General features: G+C 38.3%; 1 non-coding gene across 1 annotated transcript; it reads left to right on the top strand.

The window, feature by feature from the left end:
• The first annotated feature begins 4,185 nt into the window (after positions 1 to 4,185).
• Positions 4,186 to 4,292, top strand: LOC141694930 (small nucleolar RNA R71). Its single transcript, XR_012564209.1, has one exon. It is a non-coding gene; the product is annotated as a small nucleolar RNA R71 (small nucleolar RNA).
• The last annotated feature ends 15,627 nt before the right edge of the window (positions 4,293 to 19,919 follow it).

The raw sequence follows: 19,919 nt of genomic DNA, 5'->3' as shown, positions 1-19,919 counted from the left end.
TTTGGTTCATTTCTTCTTAAACAAGACTTTCTTGAGTACTATGAGAATGCTCATATATTGTTAATTATTATACATATTATTTTGGTGGGCTTGTTGCTCACCCTTGCTTTCTTCTTTCATCACACAACAACAGATAGACAAGATGAACAGGATCAAGCTCCCAATTCGCGAGCGGATAGGAAACGTTTCGCAGTTTCCTGTAGGCGTTGATGCCGCCGTAGATGAGGTAGGACTACCAATAGGCTAGGCTTCCAACTATTGATGTACCAGACTTATGTATATTATGAATTGTAATAATGGCAAAGAATATGTAAATTTATTCAGAAACCCTTTTGAGGTGTAATGACTTATAATTGTGGAATAAAATGACTTGTGTTATTTTTGGTATTCATCTCTGAGACTATAACTTGTGGTGTGTGTATATTGTGGGGTCACAGTACGCAGTAGTTGGTTGACTGTTAAGATTAAGTATTGATAAGGGAAATGGAACTCGTGACAACCTGAATCCCCGACCCCGGATTTGGGGGTGTTACAATAATGACCTCCATAAGCCGTTGAATGGCAATCTCACAAGATCCCCCCCCCCCCATTTCACTGTAAGGAATACATCTCGTGATGATTTGGTCAGCTCTTTGGCAAAACAGAAACGGCTCATCCCACATATACCACTTCACCTAATATAGAAACTTCTTCCTCTGAGCATAAGATAAGTCGGGAGGCATGATATTACTCATCAGGTAGTTCACAATGTCTGCAAACCACGGTTCTTCTTCTTGCACTCCAAATAGTTGCTCATCGGGAAAAGACTCATGTATCAATGTCTTTTCCAATAAAGTAGCATTAGGATTTTCTAAACGCGAGAGATGGTCAGCGACTTGATTTTCAGTTCCTTTTCTGTCCTTGATCTCTAGTTCAAATTCTTGGAGCAAAAGAACCCATCTAATCAATCTAGGCTTCGAGTCCTTTTTTGAGACGAGATACGGAATTGTGGAGTGATCGTTGAAAACTGTCACCTTAGTCCCAAGTAGATAAGATCAAAATTTCTCAAAACCATAGACAATAGCCAAAAGCTCTTTCTCCGTAGTAGTATAATTCAGTTGGGCACCATTTAGGGTCTTACTAGCATAGTAGACCACATGAAATATGTTGTTCTTCCTTTTCCCAAGAACTGCTCCAACTGCATAGTCACTTGCATCGCACATCATCTCAAAAGGCCCATTCCAATCAGGTGTAGTTATAACCGGTGTAGTGATTAAACTCTTCTTCAATGTCTCAAAAGCTGCAAGGCACTCATCATCAAACTTGAAAGGAACATCTTTTTCTAACAGACTGCACAAAGGCTTTGAAAATTTTGAGAAGTCTTTGATGAAACGCCTGTAAAAACCCGCATGACCAAGAAAACTACGAATTCCCTTAACAGAAATAGGTGGAGGAAGATTCTCAATGACCCCCACCTTGGCCTTGTCCACCTCTAGACCTTTACTAGAAATCTTGTGCCCGAGAATAATGCCCTGATGGACCATAAAGTGACATTTCTCCCAATTGAGAACCAGATTGGTCTCAACACACCTTTTGAGAACATGTCCCAGATTTTGCAGGCATTCATCAAAAGAATCGCCAAAGACTGAGAAGTCATCCATGAACACCTCCACATTCTGGACAATCATGTCAGAAAAGATGGCCATCATACATCTCTGAAATATGGTTGGCGCACCACACAGACCAAAAGAAACTCGTCTGAAGGCGAAAGTACTAAATGGACAAGTGAAGGTAGTTTTCTCCTGATCTTCTGGAGTGATACAAATCTGATTGTAACCCGAATATCCATCCAGAAGATAATAGTACTCATGACCGGCCAACCTGTCAGCATCTAATCAATGAAGGGCAAAGGAAAGTGATTCTTCCTAGTAGATTTGTTTAGCTTCCTGTAGTCCATCCAAAATCTCCACCCCGTGACTGTCCTTGTAGGAATAAGCTCATTCTTCTCATTTGCTACTATAGTAATTCCACATTTCTTTGGCACACATTGAACCGGGCTTACCCATGAATTGTCAGAGATAGGGTAGATGATCCCTGCATCTAACCACTTAAGAATTTCTTTCTTCACTACTTCCTTCATAATAAGATTAAGTCTTCTTTGCTGCTCGACCGTAGGTTTGCTACCTTCCTCTAGCAGAATTTTATGCATACAGTAAGAAGGGCTGATTCTCTTGATATCTGCTATAGTCCATTCCGATTGCCGACTTGAACTCTCTTAGAATCCTCAAAAGCTTTTCCTCATCACTACCTAAAAGGTCAGATGAAATAATAACAGGCAGAGTAGATGCATCACCTATAAATGCATACCTCAAATGTTCAGGTAAAGGCTTAAGCTCAAGAGTGGGAGCTTCCTCAATAGACGGCTTGAGGCGTTTAGGAGCTTTGTTCAATTCCTCCATACCAAGAGATTCAAAAGGCATATCAATTTTCCTTTTCCAGGGAGAAGCATTCAAATATTGCAATTGTTCTCCCCCTTCGTCATCTTCACTATCTGAATTCCCCAATAAGGCTTTTTCTAAAGCATTAGACCTTAGAAATTGATCAAGTTCCGATATGACCACCGAATCGACCAACTCCACTTTTAAGCACTCCTCATTGTCAATAGGTAATTTCATAGCATTGAACACATTAAAAGTGACATCCTGATCCAGAACTCACATGGTAAGCTCACCCTTCTGCACATCTATCAAGGTTCATCCAGTCGCCAGGAAAGATCTTCCCAAGATTATGGGAATCTTCTTATCCTCCTCGAAATCAAGAATTATGAAATCAGCAGGAAAATGATTTTATCAACCTTGACCAAGACATCCTCCACAATACCTCATAGATATGTAATAGAACGGCCAGCCAACTGCAAGGTCATATAAGTTCATTTGGGATCAGGTAAATCCAACTGCTTGAAAATTGACAAAGGCATCAGATTGATGCTAGCTCCTAAGTCACATAAGCATCTGTCAAAAGACACTTTTCCAATAGTACATGGAATAGTGAAGCTTCCTGGATCTTTAAGCTTCGGAGGCAACTTCTGTTGCAGCACAACACTGTATTCCTCCGTGAGAGCGACTGTCTCTAAATCATCTAGCTTCACCTTTCGAGAGAGAATACCTTTCATAAAATTTGCTTAACTAGGCATCTGCTCAAGAGCCTCGGTAAAAGGTATGCTGATATGAAGTTTCTTGAACACCTCTAGAAACTTCTCGAATTGCTTGTCCATCTTTTTCTTCTGCAGCTGCTTGGGAATAGGCGGTGGAGGATAGATCTATTTCTCCCCTGTATTACCCTCAGGCGGAGTGTGCTCAACAGTAGTATTCCTTGGTTCCACTTCTTTGTCCTGCTACACTACTTCTTTCTCAGCACCAACTTCTTCAGTCAACTCTTGAGTTTGTTTGGGATTCGCAACCTTTCCAAACCTTAAAGTGATTACCTTTACCTGCTCCTTAGCTTCCCTCTTTCCTGGCACTTCCGTGTCACTAGGTAATGTACCAGGCTGGCGATTTAGCAAGGCATTGGCAATTTGCCCAATTTGATTTTCCATGGTCTTGATAGAAATAGCTTGCTCTTGCACGCAAGCTTCAACTCCTCTAATTCAGATTTTTAATTGGCTTGTTGCAGCTGAAGTTGCTGTCTCGGTGCATACTATGGTTGCTGAAAACCAGGGGGGTTGTACTGTTTAGCTGGGTACTGCTGATGAGGATGTTGAACCGCATTCTGAGCATTAGGATGATTGCGGTTGTTGGGATGATAGGTGGCTGGCACTGGTTGCTGCGATCGCTGGAAGTTGCTAACGAATTGAGCTGATTCACTAGAAATTGCGCATTGATCAGTCTCATGGGCACCAGCACAAACCTCACAGACACTTGCGATTTGATTTATCCATAATTAGCCAAAGTGTCCACCTTCATCGTCAAAGCCTTAAGTTGGGCAGCGATAGCAGTAGCTGCGTCCAACTACAGAATTCCTGCGACTTTCCCCTGAGTCAGTCTCTGGGAAGGATTCTGGTACTCATTAGCATCCATCAGTTCAATAAGTTCATAAGCTTCATCGTAACTCTTAGCCCACAAGGCTCCTCCTGCTGCCGCGTCAAGCATGGGTCTAGAAGTAGCACCCAATCCATTGTAGAAGCAATTAATAATCATCCAATCAGGCATGCCATAGTGTGGGCACTTCCTTAGCATCTCCTTATATCGATCCCAAGCCTCACATAGAGATTCCCCTTTTTGCTGAGCAAACTGGGTAAGAGCATTCCTGATTGCAGCAGTCTTCGCCATGGGGAAGAATTTAGTGAGAAACTTTTGCGCAGAATCCTCCCAAGTGGTGATAGATCCTGCTAGCAGAGAGTGTAACCAGCACTTAGCTTTGTCCCTTAGAGTGAATGGGAACAGGCGTAGCTTGATAGCATCTTCAGTCATATCATTGAATTTGAAAGTGTCACAGATCTCGATGAAATCCCTGATGTGTATGTTGGGGTCTTCAGTAGGAGAACCCCGAAACGGAACTGAGTTATGTATCATGTGAATCGTGCTTGACTTGATCTCAAAAGTGTTAGCCCTGATGGCCGGTCTGATGATGCTTGACTGAATGTCATTAATCTTCGGCTGAGAATAGTCCATCAAAGCCTTCAGATTTTATGCTTGATCTCCCATCGCTACTACAACTGGTTCTTCGATTTCTCTTATTCTTCTACCTTCTTTTCTTCCTCAAAAACTTCCTTACGAACTATCACAACTTCTTCCTCGACTTTATCCAGTGTTCTCTTACGAGTACGCGAACGCGTATGCATACACCCTCGCTAGAGTACCTGAAATAAGACAAGGAAACAGATAAGTGTCAATGTCCGAATCAATGAACTTTAACGACCACTGATCGAAAGCACATAAACTATCAATTAACACTGCAGTCCTCGACAACGGCGCCAAAAACTTGTTAGTCGCTAAACACGCGCTAATAATACACGCAAGTATACGAGTTCGCAAGTAGTATAGAATCTTTTCTAGTTTGTTCCCATATAGACTGTATTGGTTAACTAATTAATTCACGCACTTAATCAACAATGTATGGTTATTATTCAATGCTAAGACAATAACAAAGTGAGGTTGTTTACAACTAAGAATTAAACTAATAATTTTAACTACGAGAATAAGATTGATGGAATTAATAATTATGACAAACATGGGATTCTAACTTCATTAAATACTTCATTCAATAGCCTTATTATTCTTAACCTTAGCATGCAATGGTGATGATACTAATCAGATAACACGAAACTGATAAACGCCAACTTTTGTTGCACGAGTACCATATTACCAGACATCCACAAAATAGATAAAAGCTGAATAGACACCAATTATATTGAGTCCCTATATGTCTATAGAATTTGACAACATAACGGTTTAGGCACAAGTTATCTATCTTGATTACATAGGGCAAGTAAGATGGTTGAAATTACCTACAAATGATGCATGACAATACATGAACCTATGCTAGCATGACAAGTTCTAAATCCTTAAATTCACTTTCGCTTCATTAAGAATTAACACACTATCTTATAAGTTCGCGATGCTCACAAGACGAATACGCACAACCAATACTAGGATATCATACAATCACCACATACTAAGGTATCAAACAATTTAACTAAAGAAATCCATAAATAAATCCGTTAAAACCCCACGATAACGATTAGCCCATAACCGGACTCATCATCAACGTGGGTTCCGAGGAAAGCATGGTATATAAAACGTATTCTTTATAATGAATAATTAAAACCAAGTACAAACAAGAGTATATATTCAACAAAACAAGAAACGAGCATCCAAGATTACAACTCAAAACAAATATTCACAAGAATAAACTAGATCATCTTCGCCTTTGCTGAATTGTGCTATAGGTCTCTTGTCGTCTTTTCCTTGTGCTCTGGTAAGTCTCCTCATTAAAAAAACATCTTGAGTTATCAATATATAGCAGTCCAATCAACCCTGGAGTCCAGAATAAAGAATTGTAATAGAATCAGGATTTTATCATCCCGACACTGCGCAGCCGCACGCTTGTTTAGCGCGGGTGCGCTGGGCTTCTGCTAGAAATAACTTCTTTTCTTTTTCTTTATCCTACAGCTTCGAGCCGGCTTCAACGAGCTTTTATTCCAACACCACCTAGACACCATATTAGCACCAAAACAATGCTAATTCACATGATTCACAGATTAATGCCTAAAATACAGAAACACTAGAAAACACGTTAAAATACTTAACAACTTGAGTACAAATGCACCAATCCAAAGCTTATTAGAGCATTATAAAGTGTCATAAATGCCACTCAACAGAGACCAACCCGAATTGATGGTGTAGATGATAATCCTAATTGTGGCTTTGGATTTCAAAAAATAAAGGAAGTTGTAATGTTTTCCCCCTTTTAATTTGAATAATTGGGGGTTAATTCTCCACTAAAAATGCACCCCCAGCCGTGGAAGTAATTATTGGAAATAATTACTGTGTATGTATACATTTTTGTGTATATTTTTATTTTTATAACTGGTACAATAGCCAACCAGGGGTTGCCATATCATATTGATGGTTCCACTCCCTCTTTGGCTATAAAAGGTTGTACCCCCTTTCATTTCACTCTTTATTTTTACCAAAATAAAACAGTAAAAACAAATCCCCCTTTTGATGTCTGATTTTCTAACAAGACCAAGGATTGAAGGTTGTTCCGCTGTTGCTTTTCTCCATTATTCTCGCTCTTCCACTTCTGCTACCAAACTTGCATGCCTCTTTTTTCCTCTCTTTGTTTATTTTGCCTTCAATTTTTGCATGCTAGAACTTGTTCATTCTAGATTAGAAGGATTTAATTGAAAATGTCTATTGTGTTATTGCTTTCAAAATATGCTTGCATTTTTGTTTTGTTTTGGGCTTTTTGGGTTTAGATTTGTACAAATTTGGGTATTTTTATTAGATTTTGGGTTCGATTTTTCTGGATTTTCTTTTGGTGATCTATATGTTCATAATTGAAAATGTATGTATGTATAAGTTGTTTTTCTATGTTTGGCTCTTTAATTCTCTCAATAAAGTGTTTTTGGGTTAGGGTTTTGAGAGGGTGTCGGGTTCAAGGTGTCATGAATTCGGGTTGGTTATGTGCGGGGTTCCCGGGTATGGATTGCTTATTTTTGTGGTTGGGCTTATCTTTTCATGGGTAGTTATAGGTTAATCAGGATAATGCTAGTCTGGACTAGTGATGTATAGACGGGTTAGCCTTGCATTACCGGTCCGGATTGGCGGGTTATGAGAGAACTAACATAACGTGCCGGATCCGGACCACTATTAATATCATGAAAACTATAAGAATCTAGAATAACTCTCATTGATCTTAATAGGTATATGGTCCGGATCAAGGCTCATGCCAAAAGTTATCTGTCTTGTTAACCGGTTCTTTTAGTCAAGAGAGCAATCTGGACTCTACAGAAAGGAACGTTTTCCAGGTTAAAATGGTAAAATCGGCTACGACTTCCAATGAAGTTATTAGTAGGCTTCGGGTAAAGGAGCTCCCAGATAGGTCTATTCCTTTTACCCCGGATGGTTACTTGCTTGATTTTAAGTATCATTTTGTAAAGAAGGCCCGAGGTGTCAGCAATGCAATGTACTATTGTGATATTAAATATGAAAAATAGCCTGATGGCCATCCAGGGGTATAAGATGAAGCTGCATTGGAGAGAGTATTCATCGAGATGACTATAGGTAATGATCATTATGCCTTAAAAGATTCATTTGTTGAGGCTGATCTAGCTGAGGTGGATAAGGTTGTTCGGGCTGTGTTTCATCTAATCCCTGATATCGAATGGAGGTGGCCGGAACCGTATGAAAGGATCTATCATCGGCCAGCTGATGGCTTTATCCCGGTTTGGATGGAGCACTTGAGGTTTGGGTGGAACCCTCACTGTTATATGTTTGTGAAGCATCTTGGAAAACATGTCTATAAGATCTCTCTGATGCAGGTTACTCATAATGGAATCAAGTCAATTACCTGGTTCATTGCTTACTGCAATAAATCCGGGTATCAACCGACTTAGAAATTGTTTCACTAGCTCTTCTACTTGGTGAAGTCAACCCAGAAACCATTTGATGAACTTAGGTTCCGAGCTGCTAAATGTGGGTATGGTCAGAGTATTCCAAAGTCGGTTATGCACCAGTCTTCTTTGAAGCACTAGAATGGGGAAATTATAATGTTGAAAGGGCTGGACTTAGAGTATCTCCCATACTTTACCCTAGAGGGTATTGTCACTAGAATTTGCACGGCTATCCTTGACGGTCAAGCCCTCAAGCATGTTAAAGATTTTAGTGGATGTCTCGGGTATCAACTGCCCAGTATACTTTTTTGAATCATAAAACTTCATATGATTTTGGATATGAGTTGATATTTCCTATTGATTTTGACCCTGATTGCTTTTACTTGTTGTTTTGACTTGGTTTTTGTTTAATTTTTAGGTTTGCCTCATTATGACCCGGATCTCTCCAAAATTATATCTTCTTCAACTTATGCTTCAGTTTTTAACACTCTTGTCTTTGCATTTAAGATTAAGCATGTGGCAATTGCAGTTGGGTCGAGGTTTGTTAATGTTAAAGGAGGTGTTGAATCCTCCGCACCTCAGAATTTTATGAACCCAAGTGTTGAGAGTGTTGAAATTGAACCTATGATAGAAGATATCCCGGATGATGAACATGAGCCTCGCCGAAAAAAGAAGAAGAATAAGAGTGTTGGCACCGGGGAAAGCCACCCAAAGGCAGGACCATTGTTGTTGAAAAAGTTGTGTGTACTAAGAGGAAGAGTCCTGATGGGGAGCCGGTTAGGGTTGGCACTCAGACCTTGGTTGATCTTGCCAATTTTACGTCTGAGATTCCTGTTGATGATGACTGTGAAGAGAATGAGGGATCCAGACTTGTTGTTGCTATGAAGAAGGTTATTGGGCACCGGGGTCAAGTATGTTATTTTATTTTATTTTTTTAATTTTACTTGTGGCTTTTGTAAGATATTATTCTTCTATCCATTTTGCAGCTTGGTTGTGCCATAGCCGGGCTTTAGATGTCACTTTTAGGAGGATGAGGGATGCTAATAAAAGGACTGAAAGTAAGCAGGTCTAGGCCAACAATGATAAGAAGGAGCTTGATGAGGCTAGGGAGTCGTTCAGGACAGTTGAAGCCGGGTTGAAAGAAGTGAAAGAGATGTGTCCTAAGTCCAATCATGTATGATGATTTAGGAATAACTTTTATGTAATCTGTTTTGATTTCATTGATATTAATAAAAGACTTGTTTTGGTTTTATTGCGGGCTTTATCTATTTAAGTGTTTAAATAAGATATACCATAGTTTAGAGTAAAGCTTTTTATGGATTGTGATGAGATCATAATAATGAGACCTAAAAGATGATAACTCTAAACTTAAATAGTTCCTGGTCGTAGGATTACTAACTGGTAATTAATAATCCGCAAAGATCGGTACATACTATGCTTGCTTCATTATGAAGGGTGTCTGTTCTCATAGACATTTGTGTGGTGACACTATAGCTAGTATGTAGGTGCTTATTATAGAATAAGTTCACTGAACATGACTCACACAGCTGAACAACTGATGGAGTTCACTCACGTGTCAGCAGTTGTTCACATAGTGATAGTTGTACAAGTATCCTTAGACTTGAGGTCATCATAGTCATCTTGTGTACACTGAACTATACTTTGGTTTAGTTCTTAGTCTCAAGGGATAATTATAAGGGCTCTACTGGGTATAGGAATTTGTACACGAAGATAGTGTATGATCAATAAAGGATCTACCCCTTCCAGTGTAGGAAGAGAATGTTCAATGCTGATCGACTTATGTTAGTTCAGGAATCTCTGGCCAGAGTGAATGAAATTAGAAAGGAGTTTCTAATTTACATTAAATAGAACTAAGCATAGTGAATGGGAAAGAAAGTGATTAAATAAGATAGGCTTGACACAAGTTCCATGCCTTGTATTTAATCGTGACATTGCAGGGTAGAAGGAATTAATTGTACGGTAACTACTCACTGAATAGGTTCTTGGTATTCTAAGCAGTGAATTCGTATTATCCGAATAGTCACGATATGCTGAGAAATATCCCTCACGATGTTGAATAAATATGATTAATTAATTAATCATATTTAATGAATTAGAGAATTTATATAAATAATGATAAAATAGTTTTATTATTATTTATTTCTACTATCGGCTTAATATTAAACCTACAGGGTCACACCATAAAAGAGAATGATTTAATGGTGGAGAAATTAATTAATAATGGCTGATAATTATTTATTTATGAAATAAATAATTAATTGGAAAATTTTATAATTGATTAAATGAGATGTAATTGATTATAAATTAATTAAGAAAAGGTTCTTAATATTATTAATTAAGAATTTAATTTTTGGAAATTAAATCAAGAGAGAGAATTATTTCTAAACTGTTTAGAAAAAGGATTAATAATTAAAAGGTGTTTTAATTATTAATGAGAATAATAAAAGGTTAATAATAATAATATTTTATGGGAAAATTTTCAGCTGAAAATTTTGCCTATAAATATACTATTATAAACCCTATTTTTGCCTCAACCTAAATTTTTTTACAAAACCCTAATTCTCTCCACCTCCTCATTCTCCATTACATCATTTTCTTGGTGGATACCGGTGGAGTGCTTTACACTTGAGGAGCAACTGCTAAGGATCTCCGCTCGTGGTTCTTGGATCGCTATTAAAGACCTCCATCTTTCCATTAATGTAAAGATTCTTAAGGTAAACATACTGAACTACAAATTAAATATTATTTTTCGCATGGATCCTGTGGAGGGTTTCAGTTTCTTTTTAAGTTTTAATTTTACGTTTTCGTTGCGTTTATGTGCTAAAAACCCTTCAGGAACAAGTTGAAGCTGAGAGGGATCATGCTGACAAGTTGGAGAAGGATCTCGAGAAGCTGAGGGCTGAGCTCGATACGAAGGAAAATCTTGATAAAGCCAGCATTATAGCCGAGTTCAAGGGAACTGTTAGTCCCTTAACAATATAGCAAGAATTACAGAAGGGGGGTTGAATGGAATTCTTGAACTTTTTTCTTGAAATAAAAATGTTCAACTCGATTATAGATATATTTGTTTTGATTAGCACAATGCGGAATGTAAACTTGAATGAATCAAAACATAAGTAATTAGAAACAAGAGTCTTTAAAAACTTTCTGGTGGATTTAAACAATTCCACCAGAGATATATATAATATACCGAGAGGACTCTGTGTGCAGAAATGCTCACGGCTGCTTACAAATGGAACTGCTGAGAATACAGGAAATGCTAAAGATTCTGCTTACAAAGATTTCTCTGTTTTTATGTTTCTCAGCTATCTCAGTTATTTTTCTATTTGCTACTCTCTTGGTTTATATATTACCAAGATTACAAAGTCAAAAGAACTGAATAAATATAAAATCTAACAGTCTTGATCTTTGTTGCTTTTCGTCCTCTATTACCCAGTTAATGGGCTTCCACAGTGTGTTTGTATCCAACTCGACGGCTGTGTGTCAGATTTCACTGTTCAACTGATGTTTGAATCTTGATAAGATCATCCGTCGACTTTCAGATCATCCGTCGATGACTTAATTGATCATCCGTCGACTGCTATGTTAAACATCCGTTGATAGTCATTTGATCATCCGTCGAAGCTTTGTTAATAATCCGTCGATAGCTATTTTGGCACTTGACTTCATTTCACTTACACAGAATTACAAGACATTGCTTATATACAGTTAATCAACCTATTCTGCATATCTAGTTAAAGTCAACATGACTTATACGCTACTACAGATTTTATACAAAGGTGCATACATCACTGTGCTACAATCTTATTATTACATAAGCTACTCACTCGATGGATAATAAGTTAATCATCTGTCGGGACTATAATGAGTTATCCGTCGGGACTAAAACTCTTATCCGTCGAGTGCTACATAATTTCACTAAGTAAAATCTACTTAGACATTTTGTTTAAGTGATCATCAAGTACTCAACATATTCACAACAATCTCCCCCAATTTATGTCTACTGGAACTGTAGCCATAAATTAAAAGACACTTGATGATTACAAAACATCCTTAACATATATCTTTAAAGATAAGTAGATAAAACTGAAAGTGCTTCAATTTAAACAAAATGTACAAGGTTTGGCTCACAGTCAGTTCAAGATGCTCCTCTAGCCTGAGCAGATTTTTCTAGTTTCTTGAAGGTCTGGATCTTCTTCCAAGCTTTCTGTTGTTTTCTTCAATTTGATTCTGGAGCTGCCTGTGGAACTCTAATTCATCAGATTCAGAGAGATCTAACATTTCTTGCATCTCCAAGAGAGTCTCAGTGCTAGAGATACTCAATTGGTCTTCTAATCTGAAGAATCTTCTCACACCCTTGTCATCCATGAATTCCATCAGCCAGTAGGGCCTTAGATGGACTCTTCTCCCTGTGTATGGGATGATAAGAGTCTTGAGAAGTGCATCTTTGGCTCTAACACTCCTTAGCTCTTCAATCTTCTTCAATACTAATCTTCTTGCAGTTATATTGAACCCAAAGTTTTTCTTGAAGGATGAATAGACTTTGATCAACACAGCTTGGCTTTCTTGAAGTATCCTGTGAAGAGGCCACCGAATCTCCCTTCCTCCTTTGTACTTGAACACCAACCTTTCAGGTAGGTTTCTGTATGCATCAATTACCCTTACCTCATCCAGCTCCTCCAGATAAAGGTTTAGATCTGAGAATTCTTTGATGTCACATAAGTACAAGTAGTCTCCCCTGTTGACCTTGGGTTGAGCTTTGATTACTGACTTGGATTTGAGAGGTGACAACTTCACTTTCTTGACTGCCCTTGACTTTGTCTTTCTTGGCTTAGTAAGAATTGGCAAGTTGAAGTCAGGAATTGGTAATTTATCCCACTCTATTGGCTCATCCTTTGGCACAATAGGCTCTCCATGTATGTTCCTGTAGGGGTCCACCACCCTTATATCTTCAAATACCACAGAGGGCCTTGATGATTGAGTTTTAGTTTGAGTGGATTCCTTAGGAAATTGATCTTCCAATTCCCTGTCCACAACATCCAATTTCCTTTTTGTTCTTTTAGCCAGTTCTTTCTTTCTTGGGGATTTCTTCTGTTCTTCAATCTTCTTCTTTGATTCAGTAGCTTGAGATGGTTGAGAGGGAATTTGTTGAGAAGAATTCACAGCCTGTAGCTTGGCCAAGATAGCAAACTGTTCTTTCTTTTGTTTAGACTTCTTTGCATCTAGAGCAGCTTGCCTCTTTTCCTGCTTCAATCTGGCTTTTTCTTCTTCCTTTGCATGAGCAAATTGTGGATGTCCAGCTACCACACAAATTTCCTTCCCATTTCTGAATATCTTTGCAATTCTCTTTCTTGAGGCTGAATCAGCTGGATCTTTATAGAAGATAATAGATCTTGATAGAAGCTTCTTTTCATCAGGCTTGGGTGTCTCATACACAGTATCCATAGGGTTCTTCAAAGATGACTTTGGATAGTTTGCCCTTGGTTTAAGAATTATCTCAGCCTTTGTAGTCTTGATGCAGGAAGATTGTCTTTTCTCCAGATAGTTCATGCTCATCTCATTCATACTGATTGGCTTGACATGAGAGTGATGGATGGCTGACTGAACTGGTTCCTTGACTAATTCAAACCTTTTCTATATGTCCTCATCAATCTTTTTCCAGTTGATCAAAGTCAACTTTCCTTTATCAACAACTTTCAAATTTTCTGCTGCTACATTGATAAGATCTATACCATCTGCAACTGGTGGCTTGGAGATAGTAATTGAAGGTACAATTACTTTGCTGATTTGAACTAGAAGTTTCTCCCCCTCAGTTGGTCCTTTCTCCACCTTACTTGATTCTCTCTCCCCCTTTTTGTTATCATCAAGTGGAGGAGTTAGGCCTTGTGCTTTAGCCAGTTGCATAAGAAGATTTGTCTGAGTCTGTTGATTTTGAAGAAGTAGAGCCACTGAATTCTCAATAACTTGAACTCTGTTCTCCAGCTTGGCTATCTTTTTGTCAGAATCTGATTCTCTCCTTAATCTCAGTAATAGATCTTGCATGGTACCATATGGCATTACTGAATCCAGCTTCTCAGAGTTATAGGTCTTCAAGTCAGCTATATCCCTTTTCAATTCATCCACACTGAGATTCTGTCTTAAGTGTTGGATCTTCATTAGATGTAGAGAGTCCAGGTGAGCTTGAAGAACAGCCTTGGTACCAACATTTGAAGTTTCCTGAAGGGCCTGTTGAATAGCTATTACTTGTTTGACCAAAGACACCTCAAATTGTCCTGGTGTAGATTCCTTTGCCCATGCCCATTCAGGTAAACTTAAAGCAGAACTTGGGCCTTCAGCTCCCCCTAAGTTCATGCTTCCATCCAAAGAACCAGAGTCATCATCATCAGAATTTACTCCAAATTCTTCAGATGGCTCTCCAGCTTGAGAAGGCATTCTGTTCACAGCAGCTTTATCTCTTTGAAGAGATTCTGTGGTGTACACTAAATTCAAAGTTTGCTCTGCCTCCACATTGCCCTGAGCAGCCAACAATTGATAGGCTGAAACAGGGTGAGTAAAAGTGTCAGCATCCAAGGAAATGTTATCAATTACAGCTTTGTAATGTTGCTGAAATTGTCTTTCCTTTTCAACATCATCCACAATCATTGACTCACTAGAAATGGCTGGTTCCATCCTTATTTCTCCAGTACTTGCCTTTCTCTCATATTCTCTCTTTTGTTGCATCAGGGTCTCACCCTGGCTCCCCACCCTCACACCCTCACCTTCACCTACTAAGGTGGGACTCCTCTCACTCACTTTTGCTAATCCTGAATGAATGGATTGCTGAGATTCACTCTTTTCCTCTCCTTTTGCCTGGGAGCAACCCAGCCTCTCACTCAATGCACTCTTCTCTCTCAGTCCTAAGAGTGATTGTATTACCACTAAATCTTCTGCACTTGAAATTATTGAAGTTTGAAGTTGTGCAGAGACACTCGACGAATAAGTGATATCCGTCGGGTGAGTGGTAAAGCTATCCGACGGATAACTGCTGTTAAGCTTATCCGTCGGGATACAATCACTACTTGACGAATGAGCAATATCCATCGAGAGAGTAGAAATGAATGAGGTGGGAAGAGAAACTATTGTTGACTCTGTGTTGATTGAAGTTATTTGAGGCACAGATGTCACAATAGAATCTGAAAGAATTGGCAAGTGAGCCAACAAATCATCTAAAAGATGATGCTCACTTGTACTAGATTTTGGCTTCCCTAACAGAGTTAAAGAAGGGGAATCAAGAATTGAAGTGTTTATCATGTCCACTTCCAGTGAGTTAGTTGGTGAGTATTGTGTTTCTGTGGCTTCTATAATGAGAGATTTTGGCTGTGACTCCACATTTATTGGAGCCACATCAATCTGAATTTGAGAAGGTGCAGGGACTGTGTCTTTAGCACCAGTTTGCACTAAGTGTGTGCCCTGTGCATCCCCAGTTGTTTTGGATTTCTTCTTTCTAGTATAAGTTTGGGGTGAGCTTGTGTCCCTAACCCTCTTGGCCTGTGCTCTTGGATGAGAGCTTTGTTCAATATCCATATCCTTTTGGGAGGATGCAACTAGAAGTGAGCTTTTGTCCTTTTTAAGCACTGCAGTTTGTTGGGAAACTGCAGTGTAGCTAGGCTGGGATTCACTCAACTCTCCAACCTTATCCTTGGGGTTTCTTTGATGTTCACCCCTTCCCTCACCTATCTTACTCTCCTTCACACTCCCCTCTTTGGCTTTGGTAGATTTTTCAACTGGTACCTTTTGAGAGATACCAGAGGGGTTTTTTTTTATTTGGATTTGGAAATTACAGTTGATTTGGCAGCTTTGGTAGGCAACTGTTTGGTCATTGTCACAGTTGCCATAGTTATGCCTGAAGTCAAAGAAATAGAGGAGATTGGGGTTGTTGAGGGTATGGGTGAACTTACCTTACTTACCTGAGGTGTCAGCATTGCAGGGAAATAGAACATTGGCACATTCCTTATGATGGTTGGCTCTGTTCAAGTTTGCAATGATTCTTCTCTCTTGAACCCAACAAGCTAATTTGTTGTCTGGGTTCTCAAGTACAATCTTTTGACAAAGATGGTTAGCCAAAAGCATAAAAAATCTAGCATAGTAAATATTCTTTCCTCTTTTGGCTAAGTCACCTAGTTTAAAACCTAACTCATACATAACAAGGTCACTGAAATTGTAATATTTGTCTGTAACTAGCATGTACAACATGTTAAGCATGGAAATATTCACAGAATCAAAATTACTGATTTTTCCAGAAAAGACTTTAGTTACAACATCACACAAATAACTCCATTCCTTCCTAAGACCTAGTCTTCTAATTTCACTTAGTTTTGTAGTAGGAAGTGCATAATGAATGGAATTGAGCATATTGACAATATCAGTGTCAGTGTGTGGTGCAGTTACATTATCATCAGGAATCTTGAAACATGCTTTTATTACATCACTATTGATACAGAAATCATTACCTTTGATGGTCAGAGTGATGGTTTTGTCAGTAGAGTTGTAGATTGCTGTTGTCCACATCTCCTCAACAATTTCACAATAAATTATGGGTGATTCCAGCATGGCAAAACTTAACTTGCAGTTCTTCACGAAGTCCATCATCTCATGATAGTCTTCTGATTGCTGAATACCCTTATTGACCAAAGCAGTGAAGTTGTTCTTCTCATATATGAACCCAGTCTGTGACATGATCTTTACTACGGGTGCCATTATTAGAGAAGAAAATCTTGAAGAGAAAGAGGATTTTTGCTTGAGAGAGAATGAAATAACACAGTTGAATTTGAGAATGATAAAAGAAAATGATTAGAATGAAATAAGCTTTTATACTTTACTCAAAATCAACGGATAAAAATAATAAAGAGAAGTAAATTACCCAATAGAAATTGCCTAAAATAGCCGTTTTAAAATAAACTGTAAAAATTCCACCCATTATCCGTCGTGTAATGCTTACAAACTGTAAGTATACTCGATGGATAATGTTCAGGGAATTAACGGTTAAGATTTAGACACTTCGACGGATGAGGATAAACTGTTATCCGTCGAGCTTTAAAATATTCCAGAAAAGTAATTGATTTTTATTTACAATTTGTATATCGACGGATGACTCAACCCGATGGATAATGGTCATCCGTCGAGATGCAAATTTTGACTTAGCCAAAATTTCATCCAAGCCTAAAAATCAACTAAATTTCTGGCTACTTTTCAACTTGCAAAATAATTCAGATAAATTCAAGAGTAATTAAGCATACCTAACTCACTTACCAACCTAGAAAAGGTGGACTCATCCAGTGGCTTGGTAAAAATATCTGCAAGTTGCTTCTCACTTGGAACAAAATGTAGCTCTATAGTACCATTCATTACATGTTCCCTTATGAAATGGTACTTGATGTCTATATGCTTTGTACTTGAATGTTGTACTGGATTTTCAGTGATGGCAATTGCACTTGTGTTGTCACAGAAAATAGGAATCCTTTCAACTTGCAAACCATAGTCTAGCAATTGATTTTTCATCCATAAAATTTGTGCACAGCAACTGCCAGCAATAATATATTCAGCTTCAGCTGTAGAAGTAGAAACCGAATTTTGCTTTTTACTGAACCAGGACACAAGCTTGTCTCCTAAAAATTGACAGGTTCCCGTTGTACTTTTTCTGTCAATTCTGCAACCTGCATAGTCTGCATCTGAATAACCAGTTAGATCAAAACCAGAATCTCTAGGATACCAAATGCCAAGTTTTGGTGTTCCTTTGAGATATCTGAAAATTCTCTTAATAGCTATTAAGTGAGACTCTCTAGGATCAGCCTGAAATCTAACACATAAACATGTAACAAACATTATATCTGGCCTACTAGCTGTTAAGTACAGAAGTGAGCCAACCATGCCTCTATAACTTGAAATATCCACAGACTTTTCAGTAGTGTTTAGTTCAAGCTTAGTTGCAGTGGCCATGGGAGTTTTTGCAGATGTGCAATCCATTAGATCAAACTTCTTTAAAAGATCAAAAATATATTTAGTTTGACTAATGAATATTCCATCACTAACTTGCTTAACTTGTAAACCAAGAAAGTAAGTTAGTTCTCCCATCATACTCATTTCATACTTACTTTGCATTAGTTTGGCAAACTTTTTACAAAGTTTCTCATCTGTAGAGCCAAAAATAATATCATCTACATAAATTTGAACAAGTATGCTAGAGCCATTAACATTTCTGAAAAATAAAGTTTTATCTACAGTACCTCTTGTGAAGTGATTTTCCAAAAGGAACTTTGATAAAGTGTCATACCAGGCTCTAGGTGCTTGCTTTAGTCCATAAAGTGCTTTCAGTAGATAATAGACATACTCTGGGAAATTTGGATCTTCAAAGCCAGGAGGTTGACTTACATACACTTCTTTCCTCCAAATCTCCATTCAGAAAGGCACTTTTGACATCCATTTGATAGACCTTGAAATTGGCATGGGCTGCATAGGCTAAGAAGATTCTGATGGCTTCAAGTCTTGCAACAGGAGCAAATGTTTCATCAAAATCTATCCCTTCTTGCTGACAATAGCCTTTAGCAACCAATCTTGCTTTGTTCCTTACTACTATGCCATTTTCATCCATCTTGTTTCTGAATACCCATTTGGTGTCTATTGGATTCTTTCCTGTAGGCTTGGGTACCAGCTTCCATACTTTATTCCTTTCAAATTGGTTTAGCTCCTCCTGCATAGCTAAAATCCAATCAGGATCTAACAAGACTTCTTCTACCTTATTTGGTTCTTCCTTAGATAGGAAGCTGCTGTATAGACATTCTTCTTGAGTTGCTCTCCTGGTTTGAACTCTGGAAGAAACATCACCAATAATTAGTTCAAAGGGGAGATCTTTTGTCCATTTTCTTGGTTGAGGTAGATTAGCCCTAGATGAAGAGACCTCAATGTTGTCTTGATGTGTGATTGAGTTTTGATTGCTAGAAACTCCCCCTGAGTTTGTGGATCTTTGATTTGAGATAGGGGTACTTTCTATGGGTTATCTGCCTTGACTTCCTGCTCCTTTTGATAACCCGACGGATGGTGAATTTTGAGTACCGACGGATGAGGCAGGTTGTCTTCCGACGGATAATACAGATTGCCTTCCGACGGATGAAGCATTATGTAACTCGACGGATGTTGAGTTTTGTGCTTCATTTGTGATAGATTTGTCTGTATTATCCTTAGACACTGTTTCTTGATCACTCTCATCATCACTTTCATCACTGACCATCTCAACATTATCGAATTTGAGGCTTTCATGGTAATCTCCATCTTTTAGTCCTTCAATCTTTTTATCATCAAACACAACATGTATAGATTCAACAACAATGTTGGTTCTTAGATTGTAGACTCTATATGCTTTACCAACAGCATATCCAAAAAAAATTCCTTCATCTGCTTTAGCATCAAACTTCCCATTTTGATCAGTTTGATTTCTCAGAATATAGCATTTACAGCCAAAGACATGAAGAAAGTTTAGAGTTGGCTTCTTGTTCGTGAACAATTGATAAGGTGTCATGCATTTTGCTTGATTAATCAGAGAGATGTTCTGAGTGTAGCATGCAGTGTTTACAGCTTCAGCCCAGAAATAAGTTAGTAATTTTGATTCTTCAAGCATTGTCCTTGCAGCTTCAATAAGAGATCTATTCTTTCTTTCCACTACTCCATTCTGTTGTGGAGTCCTTGCTGCTGAAAACTCATGCAAGATCCCATTTTCCTCACAAAATACTCTCATGACATAGTTCTTGAACTCAGTTCCATTGTCACTCCT

Source organism: Apium graveolens, chromosome 10 (genome assembly GCF_009905375.1).
Source record: "Apium graveolens cultivar Ventura chromosome 10, ASM990537v1, whole genome shotgun sequence".
Classification (NCBI taxonomy): Eukaryota; Viridiplantae; Streptophyta; class Magnoliopsida; order Apiales; family Apiaceae; genus Apium; species Apium graveolens.
This window is presented reverse-complemented; position numbering and strand designations above follow the sequence as displayed.